Raw genomic sequence first — 11,267 nt, 5'->3', positions numbered from 1 at the left:
GTAACTTTGCTGGTGTCCATTAGCAAGGATGAAATAGATATGTGAAATAGTTTTAAGAAAACAAAGAATTTAAGGGAAAATATAGCAAATGTATAGGAAAATGCAGTTTACTTCGAAAGTTAAATGCTTTGGAAAAAATACAGGAAATCTCAGCAATGTGCTTGGGGCATAATATTGCTAGCAATCCTGGAAAATTCTCCAAGTGTAAGTACATTCAAACATACTGTTGTAAATTAGAAGACTTTCTACTACTTCCCCAATCACAGCATATTATTATATTATGAGTAACTAGCTAGGTAGCTATTTTAGTTCCCTCTTTTTAAATATTTTTTTCTTCTTGTTTTAATCTTACAGAATTATGGTTTGATGCATCATTATTAAATTTTTTGCTCACTCAGAGTAATCTTATAATTCTTAGTGGCAATGCAGTGGGACTGGATAAAATGTAGATAGATTCAGGTTTACACTCTTGATTTGTGCAGGGGCCATGCTAGTCTTCTCTGTGTCGTTCCAATTTTAGTATATGTGCTTCCAAAGCGAGTACACTCTTGATTTGCTACTCCTTCGCAAATATCGTCGACTTCCAACGTCCTTGCCAAAACAAAATAAAACCCAAAACGCTCTGGCCCTGAGTGAACCCAACTATCCACTTTCTTTTACCTGGATTCATATTGCATCTTATGGAATACCTTATGGAAGGTATTCAGTCACAAAACCAGGCTGACTGGTATCACTGTAAGTCACTTCTCACAAAACGCAAATGAGGACCGACCACTACATGAGCATCTATTTCACCCTTCGCCTGTAAGCATGCTTTCCCAAGTTCTCTAGCCACTATTTCATACACTTTAAAATCTCCCTTTATCTCTTTCACCACTACCATCCCTGCACCCTTTAGTCCATGCCTTCGCCTTGTACATCACGTAGGTAGAAGTACTCAGATAAGAAGGAATTCACTTTCCTACCAGGAGGTCTGCAGTTCTTGGCTTAGGCTCTATGTCAAATCCCATTTCTTCACTCCCTAGTTGTGCGACCTAGGCAAATCGCTTATACTTCTTGCACCCATACATAAAGTGGCGATAAGAATACCAATCTTAGAAAGTTATTAGGGAGGTTAATATATTAATCAAATTAATATATATTAAGGTAACATTCATATAACACATACGTACATATAACACATACTTACATATAAACACAATGTACGTATACATTGCCACTCATCAAAAATGATAGTGTATAGCAAAACAGTGTTAGCTATCACCATTGTCGTCCTTTATTATTCCCTCCGTTTGAATGGGAAAAGTGTCCTTTCTTCTGCCAAAGTTCCTCCACCTGTTCTCATCTTCTCAAAAATGTTTATCCTCCCTTTACCTATTATTTTTGGCAGATCATTAATCTTCCTCCTTTTTGTACTTTTCCCATTAGTATTTGAATAGGCTCTACTACAGAGCTCTAAAAAGTATGCTCCCCTAACTCCAAATCTCCAAATTTTACCCTGATTCCCTATGTACTTTTACTGCCAAGATTTTTAGAAGTAGAACAGGCCTGAAACTGTCCCTGGGGTTTGATCAAATGGAGAACACTGTTCCCTCTGCACCTTGTTGGCCCTTGCTGAAACACTCAAAGACTGACCATCCCATCCTCGAAATTCCCTCTTTCCTTGGTTTCCATGACACCATGACGCTTCTGATTTCCTGTATGTCTCTGGCTTCTCCTGCTCAGTCTCACTTCCTGGCTCCCTTCCTGCTTAACCTGTTGGGCTTTCTTTGTTTCTCATTCTAGGAGGTCTCTTCAGGTGAGCTCTATTATCGCCATGGATTAAAAAAAGATCTTTGTGCTCAGGAAGCCCACCCGTATATATTTCCACCAAAGCCCCAGGTTCCATATTTCAACCTTTTCCTCTATAATGTTTCTTTCCTCAGCATATGGCCCTCTAGTCTCTCTTCATCCAGTTTCTAAAAGACAGAAAGTTAGAAATCATTTTCTACATAGCTTTGTCATTACGTCTTCACCCCATCAGTATGAAGCCCTGCTGATTCTAAATCCAAACTTATTTTTAAAATTACTCTCCATTTCTACATTTCTGTTGCCACTCTCAATTAATTTTATGCATTGTTCTCATTTGAACCACACCACAACAAAGCGGGCCTATTTACAGAACACCCAGAATGATCTTTTAATATGCAAAATGGATCTCTTTCTCTGTCTTTTGACATAGAAGCATTGCCAAGAATCTTTGATTTTGCCATCAGAGACCTCAGTCATATGGCTACCGATTCCAGCATCAGTACCATTCACTCCTTGTCCTCCATGATGGCCACACTGTCCTTCCAGTTCCTGAAAGTGCAAGTTGTTTCTACCTCATAAACTTTTCACATGATATTCCCTCTGCCCAGAATGCTTTTCCTCTCACTTTTTACATTGTGAATCTTACTCAGACTTTGTGTTAGCTCAAGTGTCACTTCTCTGGATAAGCCTTCTTTGAGTTCCAACTTAGATTTCTCCTGTTATTTTTGTTCTGACAGCATTTATCACAAATTATGGTGTCTCTTAAGCTAGTCTACAATCTCCATAAGGGCAGAGACAAGGCATGCTTTGTTCAACCTCATATTCAGTCCTCTGTAGCCTTTTAATATGGAAATAAATATATACGTACATAAATGGATGAATAAATATGAGTTTATCAGCAAGGTACCTAACCTCTCTGTGTCTCATCTATGAAGTTGGTGTAAGAATTTCTCCCTTACCAGTTTGTTCTACTAACTGATAGAACAAGTGCTTATCGGTTAGCATGAGTTTGTTTCAAAAAAATATTGCTTCCTGGGGCGCCTGGGTGGCTCAGTCGGTTAGGCGTCCGACTTCGGCTCATGTCATGATCTTGCGGTCCGTGAGTTCGAGCCCCGCATCGGGCTCTGTGCTGACAGCTCAGAGCCTGGAGCCTGTTTCAGATTCTGTGTCTCCCTCTCTCTCTGACCCTCCCCCATTCATGCTCTGTCTCTCGCTATCTCAAAAATAAATAAACGTTAAAAAAATTTTTTTTTTTAAAAAGTATTGCTTCCTCTGCTCCATCCAAGCCAGAAACCTAATATAGTAGAAAAAGCTTTAAAGTTTGATATAATGAATTGTTTTTTCAAATTTTCCAGTTATTATCTGTGTAACTCAGATAAGGTTATTTAACATCTTTGAGCTTGTTCTCTTATCCATAAAACTGATATAATGATACCTATTCCCATAAGATTATGGTTAGGATTATATTAAATTATATGTATAAAGCATCCACCATGCAGGCATTTTATAGAGGTAAATTCCAGTTCCTAAATACCCAAGATACCATATATAGTACAATTTCCCAACATGTTTATCCAAATCACATCTGGTTTTCACACTTTTAAGCTAAAATGTTACTTCGGAGGACACATAAACGTGAAAAGTATGTGTCACCTCTCTATCTTCAGAAGGCATATGAAGCACCTGAGGAACTTAATCAAAATGCAGACTCCAGGCCGCCCACTCACTGACATGTTATTCACTAGATCTGGAGTGAACCCAGGAAATTGCATTTTGATAAAGCCAACGGAGTAAATCAGATGTTTCATCAACTTCATTCTGAAGACCAGGTTTTTAATGCATCTAAATCTGAGACAGAAATATTTTCAACCCTCCTAGTGTTTGAGTGAACTATGAGTGACAAATGAGTGTAGGCTTTCTCAAAGGGCCCATTATTTCATTAAGCCTTGAAGGTTTATACATGCTGCTTTATGAAATGAACTCAATGTTGAACTTAGGAGGTATAAAGCAATTCCCTTCCCAAGGGCACTGTTCGTAGACTGTAAGTAGGTCTTCTAAGTTGTACATAAATCTTAACTTCTACATCTGTGCTTACTCTCTTGGAGATCTATCCACCAATGAAAAGAGCGATATTATGGGTTTGCATAAGTTTCAGAAATAATGCATTTCCTAAACAAAGATTTGCTATTTTGATAAACCTGAATTGTAAGCTTATGTTTTATAAAGGACATACATTAGAACAAGCATTGCTATATAGTAGTAATCATGGGATATAAAAAGATCAAGGACAAACAAAGGAATAGTGATGTAAATAGACATTTCATGTAGTATTTTGAAAAATTTCAAGAAGGTTGCAAACATCTCTTTATAAATCAGTACCAAATACACCACTGTATTTTTCTTTTAAAATGATTTATATTAAATATTTTAAATCTCAGTGGCTTCATATGATAAACCTATTTGGTTGTCTCTTTTTAAAGCCAAAAGTGAAAAAGAAAATTGAATGTTAAGTTACTAAGATACTCAAGACATAAAAGCCTGTAAAAGCTGTAAGAAATATCCCGCAGGTGCCACACGCATGTAACAAACATCCCAGAGATGTTTTGGCTTTTGTATAAATACTGATTTTTGCTTACTCTATAAAATATTTTAAAAGATGATTAAAATACATAACTGTATAATAATTATATTGGTAAATATCAACTAAGTTCATAAGACATGAAAGATGATATTTATATCCTTCCATCTTGCTATATAAGATATGTTTTCCTCCAGATAGGTGAAAATAGTGTTCTGAGTTTTGAATTTATAACTAAGATGACTAAGACACATTTTTGGTTCTTTAAGAGTCAGAATAAACTTTGAACCTTGAGAGTTTTTCTTAGATTTTGCTTCTTGGTACTGACACTGAGGCAAAATTTCTCTTACGTAATTTAGAGGAATTGAAAAATAGGGTGGAAAAGAACCTCTAAAATAAAATAAAAAAAAAAAGAACAGACAGAAGTAATTAACAGGGCTAGAAGTTAAAATAGAGGCTATGAAGGTATGGTACTGTTAATCAAGGGTCATGAGGAAACTTCTGGAAGAGTGATGGAAACATTGTTGTGTGCAGGTGTATACATATATAAAATTCATCAAATAACGCTCTTAAAATTTATGTTTTATTCTGTGGACAATATGCCTCAATTTAAGATAGAGTTTTAAATGCATACTTAAACTTCTGAAATTAATCTTATGTATTTCTGATGAAAAAATATTTAAGTTGATTAATTAAAATCTCTTTTATTAAAAAAGATTGAAATCTTTAAAAGAAAATAGAAAGTCCATTCATTTGATATCAAGTTTATATTCTAATCTCTATTTTTCCCATGGGATATTTTAGTGCTTTTGGTTCCAATCATACAAAATACCTTCCTTTGTTTATTAATACACCCATTAAATGATTACTTGGTGCAAGTCTATTATGTGTCCAAAGCTCTTCTATAAATAAGACAAATTCCTGCCTTAAGGGAGCTTATTTCTTTTTGTTTTTAATTTTATTTTTTATTTTTTAAAATTTACATCCAAATTAGTTAGCATATAGTGCAACAATGACTTCAGGAGTAGATTCCTTAGTGCTCCTTACCCATTTAGCCCATTCCCCCTCCCACAATCCCTCCAGTAACCCTCAGTTCTCCATATTTATGAGTCTTTTCTGTTTTGTCCCCTCCCTGTTTTTATAATATTTTTGTTACCCTTCCCTTAGGTTCATCTGTTTTGCCTCTTAAAGTCCTCATATGAGTGAAGTCATATGATTTTTTTCTTTCTCTGACTGACTAATTTCACTTAGCATAATACCCTTCAGTTCCATCCACATAGTTGCAAATGGCAAGATTTCATTCTTTTTGATTGCTGAGTAATATTCCATTATATATATATACCACATCTTCTTTATCCATCCATCCATCGATGGACATTTGGGCGCTTTCCATACTTTGGCTATTGTTGATAGTGCTGCTGAAAACATGGGGGTGCTTGTGTCCCTTTGAAATAGCACACCTGTATCCAGTGAATAAATGCCTAGTAGTGCAATTGCTGGGTCATAGGGTAATTCTATTTTTAATTTTTTGAGGAACCTCCATACTGTTTTCCAGAGTGGCTGCACCAGCTTGCATTCCCACCAACAATGCAAAAGAGATCCTCTTTCTCCGCATCCTCTCCAACATCTGTCCTTGCCTGAGTTGTTAATGTAGCCATTCTGACAGGTGGAAGGTGATACCTCATTGTGGTTTTGATTTGTATTTCTCTGATGATGAGTGATGTTGAGTGTCATGTGTCAGTTGGCCATCTGGATGTCTTCTTTGGAGAAGTGTCTATTCATGTCTTTCACCCATTTCTTCACTGGATTATTTGTTTTTTAGGAAGGGAGCTTATTTCTAACAGATTTTTAATCTACTAGAAATCCCAGCCACAAATAAACTAATATGAAACAAAGAAGTCTACATGTAAGCTAACATAAAAGTTCATATAAAATAGTGCTATCTAATAATAAAGGTGGGGAGGAAAACAGGGTTATGTGATAGAAAATTATTCTAGGAATACACTTTAAATAGGCTTCTTTGTATACAGGGTAGGTATTTGTATTAATATAAATGTTGAGAAGGGGCCAGGCTTGGGGAGGACAAAAAAAAATGTTCCAGCATAAGGGATAGCAGGAAAAAAGACCTTTAAAACAATGAATTTTGTATCTTCAGAAGTACAAAAAGAAGATGGGTGAGGCTCATCTCATCATGTGATGGGAAGAGGAAGAACAGTGGAGTTCAAGTGATATATCAATGGGTAACAAATTTGAAGATAAAAAGTTTTGGAGATCATTATTTTATTTTTCTGTTATGTGCAAAACATTATTATTATTCTAAGAAGTAAGAAGGAGTTGGAGGGTTTAAAGCAGGGGAGTAATGTGATCTAACTTACACATTTAAAAATCACTTAAATGCTACATGAAGAATATGTTGCAGGAAACACAGGGAACTGCCAGTGTGGAAAAGGGAGAAATCAACAGTAACTATACTTTGTGTACTTCATCAGTATCACACTGCAAAAAGACATTTGCAGACAGGAGGCAGTCAGTTACTCAATACAACATTATCAAAAGTCTGCAATGCGTTAGATTGTGTACTTGAGGAAACAGCATTTATGTTGGAGTCAGAGGTTGGATTCAACGCCTGGTTCTATCACTCCTATGCTTTGTGACCCTGGGAACATTACATAATCTCTGAAAGACTGAGTGTCATCATCTACAAAACAGATACAGACTTGATGAGGATTAAATGGACAGATGTAGCACAATGCCTGGCACATAGTAATTGGTTTGCTAGTTCGGGTGGTAAGATTACTAGCACTCGTACTACTACTACCCCCAATCATTGGTAGTTGGATGTGTTTTCCACTTTTAGGAATGCTTCCTGATGCAAGAAACTCAATGAAATCTTAACCACTCTTCACATTTAGGGTGCATTTAATGTCCTTAGTCCTATAGACACAATTGAGAATCACGACTTGCTGTTCATTTTTATTTTCACTAGGGGTTTAGAAGTTTTTAAAAATAATTGTGACACATTAAGGCGAAGGGAAGAAATCCTTCTGTTTCATATCCACAAATAGAATTGAATTTGACACACCAACTTTCAACATAAATTAGATTTCAATTTTACCCTAAGATTCTTTCTGATTTGGGAGAAATGAAGCATGGGGAAAAAATTAATAATACCACAATGCCATTTTATCATATTTTAATATAGCTCAATAGAACCTGTCCAGAAAAATATAAAATTATTCATATAAAACATAAGGGGGAATATTCCAGAAAAATACCTTTTCTTCTTATTGGTAAAACTATACTATGAAATAAAAACTTGTCTTAGAAGTGTAAACTTTATTGTAGTAGTTTGATTTTGTGTATTAATCTACACATAAAAATAATTATCCTTTCTGGAAGAGAAAAAGATGATTTTATCATATAAACTGATAATTTTTGAAACAATATCCATAAATAAATACCAAGTTTTTAAGACCAAGAAACAGTTTGGTCTTTATGATAGACCTAGTTACAGGCTTTTAGAGAAAGTAACTGAAAACAAAGGAAAGAGTTTTGTTCCCTCTGCCTATCTCTAATTCTATCCCATGTACTGTGCTTGGGGTCATGGGCACCGGGGGGGGGGGGGTCACTGGGCATGCACACTTCATGCCCTGACAGCCATGTTTTCACCTGGGCTGTAGGTAGGGGCAGTGATGACCAGGATTGGGGACAGAGCAATTGTAAAGTGAAGCTGGAACTGTTTGGAACACTAAAGAAAATGAACTTGTCCATATTTGTAATTCTGAAAAGGAATAGGAAAATTTGACTCAAGGGGAACTTTAGCTTTATTGATAACCTAAGAAAAATGCAGCTAGGGGGACACCTGTGTGGCTCAGTCAGTTAAGTGTCTGATTCCCTCCCTCTCTCTGCCCCTCTCCTCCTTGCACTCCCCCTCTCTCTAAATAAAATTTTTTTTAAAAGACGTATTTTTTAAAAAAGAAAAATGCAGCTAGAAGAAGGTATGACAGAAACAATTTGTGGAATTACTAAGAAATATTTTGTCTGAGGCAGTTAGTTAGGTTCCAACAGGATGTGTGGAGGCCATCAAAGAGGAACTCATGGCCAGCTATTAGGAAAGTCAGAGACCTGGCAGTACTCCAAAACAAAACCACAAGAAGCTAGATCAGACCAGACAGGCCCAAGATGGCTGACAAAGTAGCCCAGAAACCCCTGCCAGATAAGGAAGAAAAGGCTTGAAACCCTGTTTCCAAGACAGTCCTGCTGCAAGTAATGAATGTTCCACCCCCTAGTTAACAACTGTCTATAGAAGATAAAAACCCGAGCTCCAGGACATACAGCTCTTTCTCTCTCTCCCTTCAGTTCACCCACTTTTGCATCTTAAGAGTGTACTTTTGCTTTAATAAACTTTCCTGCTTGCATTGCTCATCCTCTATGTTTTGCCTGTCCTTCAGTTCTTTCTCATCAGGAGACTTAGAACCTTTGGCAACATTTTTGGGACAGGCTGTATTGAGGCCTCAGGGCCCAGGGTCTCCGCATTTCACCCAGCACCAATTTGAATGGCCAAGTCCAGACGGGGTTTAACAGCATAGTTCACAGCCAAGAACAAAGGATAGTTCACAGCCAAGAACAAAGGATAGTTCACAGCCAAGAACAAAGGACCCAAAAGTCGGTCGGAAAATTCCTGGTCTTTTCCTGGTTACTCAAGGGTGAAACTCATTCTGAAACTTAAAGAGACTTTGTGATCCAATAGGACTATATGTCACTTTCTGAAGACAGCTAGTAACAGATAGAACTTGGCAAACACTGTATGAAAAACGCCTACAAATGTAATTTTCCCAATCAAGCTGTCTGCTAGAATGTACTTGCATTCTATTGTTTCTGTCCTGGTGTGTGTAAAAGCTCCTATAGGTAAGAGGCATCTCCAACAGATAAAAAGCAACTATAATTGAGGCACATAGTCCATCTAGGAACAATTCCCAACACAGACCCCCAATATTATCTGCTACCAATTGCAAGGAACTTGAAGATTAAAATATATTTTCCTAGTATCCTTTTATTCTATTAATGAGTTAGAGATAAAATACAAAAGAATTATTGGCTTTATGCTCAAAAGCCATCATTCAGGTTTACTGGAGAAAAGATTCTGAAAGATACATGATCTAGTGGTTTGTGTGCTTCCCCACACAACTAAGTCCCGTGTACCTGAATCTTCTTCAGATTATCTCATAACTCCGTTCCATATTTTATAATTATTAGGATCTAATATATATTCCAAAGTCTACAGATAGACACATCAGTTTGGGTTAGGCAGGTTTTAAAAGATGAATTCTTATGTTAGATAATGAAGGAAGAGAAGTGTGGCTGAAAAGAATTGAAGACTGATGGACAATAGGTAATCTTCTAAGCGTGTGACCAGTGTCAGGGAGGAAGAATTTCCTGTCCCCTTCAAAGGTCCTTCTAGCTGGACTAAGAATCAAACTAACACAAGACAGATTAATAGGAGTAATCAAATTTAAATGTACACATATAGGGAATACATACACATATGAAATTCCAAATACCATAAGATCAAATGAGGTATATATGTCAGTCTGAACTAAGGAGAAGAGAGACTGGGACTTCAAAAGGAGAAAATGAAATTCACAGGAAGCTGAAAAAGAAAAAAGGTAAATGGTAAACAAATGTTTACTGTGTCAATCAGAAACAATGGGACATAGAGGATTTGGATCAAACAGGTCTTGTTGCTAGGGTCTCCCTGTCTATCATACCTAGTTTATTTAAGGTGATAAGGTGGGGAGTTAGTCATTTTCTCTAGGTTTCTCCCATACATACAGGAGGTATACATACTATTAAACTTTGATTTTCTGTTAATCTGTCTCATGTCAATTTGATTCTTAGACAAACTAGATGAATTTTAAAGGATAAGGGATAGTTTTTCCTCCTCAACATCATCATTTTCTAAAGTGGATCATTTCCAATATTTCTGTGCACTTATATGGTAGCTGTTCGAGGTAAAAAAACAAACAAAAAAAAGTAGTTCTTATATATCTATCCAATACTTAAAACAATATCAAATAATTGTTTATTGATGTAGAGAACAAAGGCAAAAGAAATGTAGAAAAAATTATATTTCCTTACAACTTGCAGCCCATTGACAAGTACTTGAGGCAGCCAGAGTGATCTCCTCCAGGAGTGAAGCTTCCTGGATGTTAATTCTTAACTAGAGGCAAAAGGCAACCTTAGCTTCACCTTAGCCTGACCTCCAGGGTCTGCAAGTCTTCTTTAACTTATAAAAATCCCTTTGGAAGCTTCCTTTATCTCTAATTCCCAAAATATATGTTAGCAATCATCCTCCAAATATATTGCCCACTGATATAACATCTGAAGGGTCTCATGACCAAAGTTTTACTAGTTAGCAGTAAATGACCTTAACTTAAACAGCAGATAGCCCCTCAAGTTCCTGGAAACCTTGTTTCCAAGGTCCTTAGAGACTTGCACTATCCCTAATCCCCTCCCAACTTAAAAGTTTATAATGTCAGTCCTCACAACCCCAATGCAGCTCTTTCTGACCCTGGGTCCTGTCCCCATGCTTTAACAAAACCACCTTTTTTGCACCAAAGACATTTCAAGAATTCTTTCTTGGCCATTTGCTCCTGGACCCAAAACACATCACATCATTTACATTTAGTAGTACATGTTGACTAAAAGAAACTAATGAATTATTTTCTTTTGGGTCTTTTGTACAAAAGGAAATTACTATTATAATTGCTATTATATTAGAACATTTCCATTTTATGATACTTCTATGTCTTAAAATCCATTCTCTTAAAATTTCTTAGGCATTCAGGAATAATTTTTGAGACAGAGAGAGACAGAGAGAGACAGAGAAAACTCCAGA

At 36.4% G+C, this 11,267-nt stretch overlaps 1 non-coding gene across 1 annotated transcript; it reads right to left on the bottom strand.

Annotated features, from left to right (window-relative positions):
* Positions 1 to 439: 439 nt before the first annotated feature.
* Positions 440 to 544, bottom strand: LOC128775151 (U6 spliceosomal RNA). Its single transcript, XR_008419802.1, has one exon. It is a non-coding gene; the product is annotated as a U6 spliceosomal RNA (small nuclear RNA).
* Positions 545 to 11,267: the final 10,723 nt, after the last annotated feature.

The sequence above is a fragment of the Panthera pardus genome, unplaced genomic scaffold (assembly GCF_024362965.1).
Source record: "Panthera pardus isolate Hobbes unplaced genomic scaffold, ASM2436296v1 HiC_scaffold_6, whole genome shotgun sequence".
Taxonomy (NCBI): Eukaryota; Metazoa; Chordata; class Mammalia; order Carnivora; family Felidae; genus Panthera; species Panthera pardus.
This window is presented reverse-complemented; position numbering and strand designations above follow the sequence as displayed.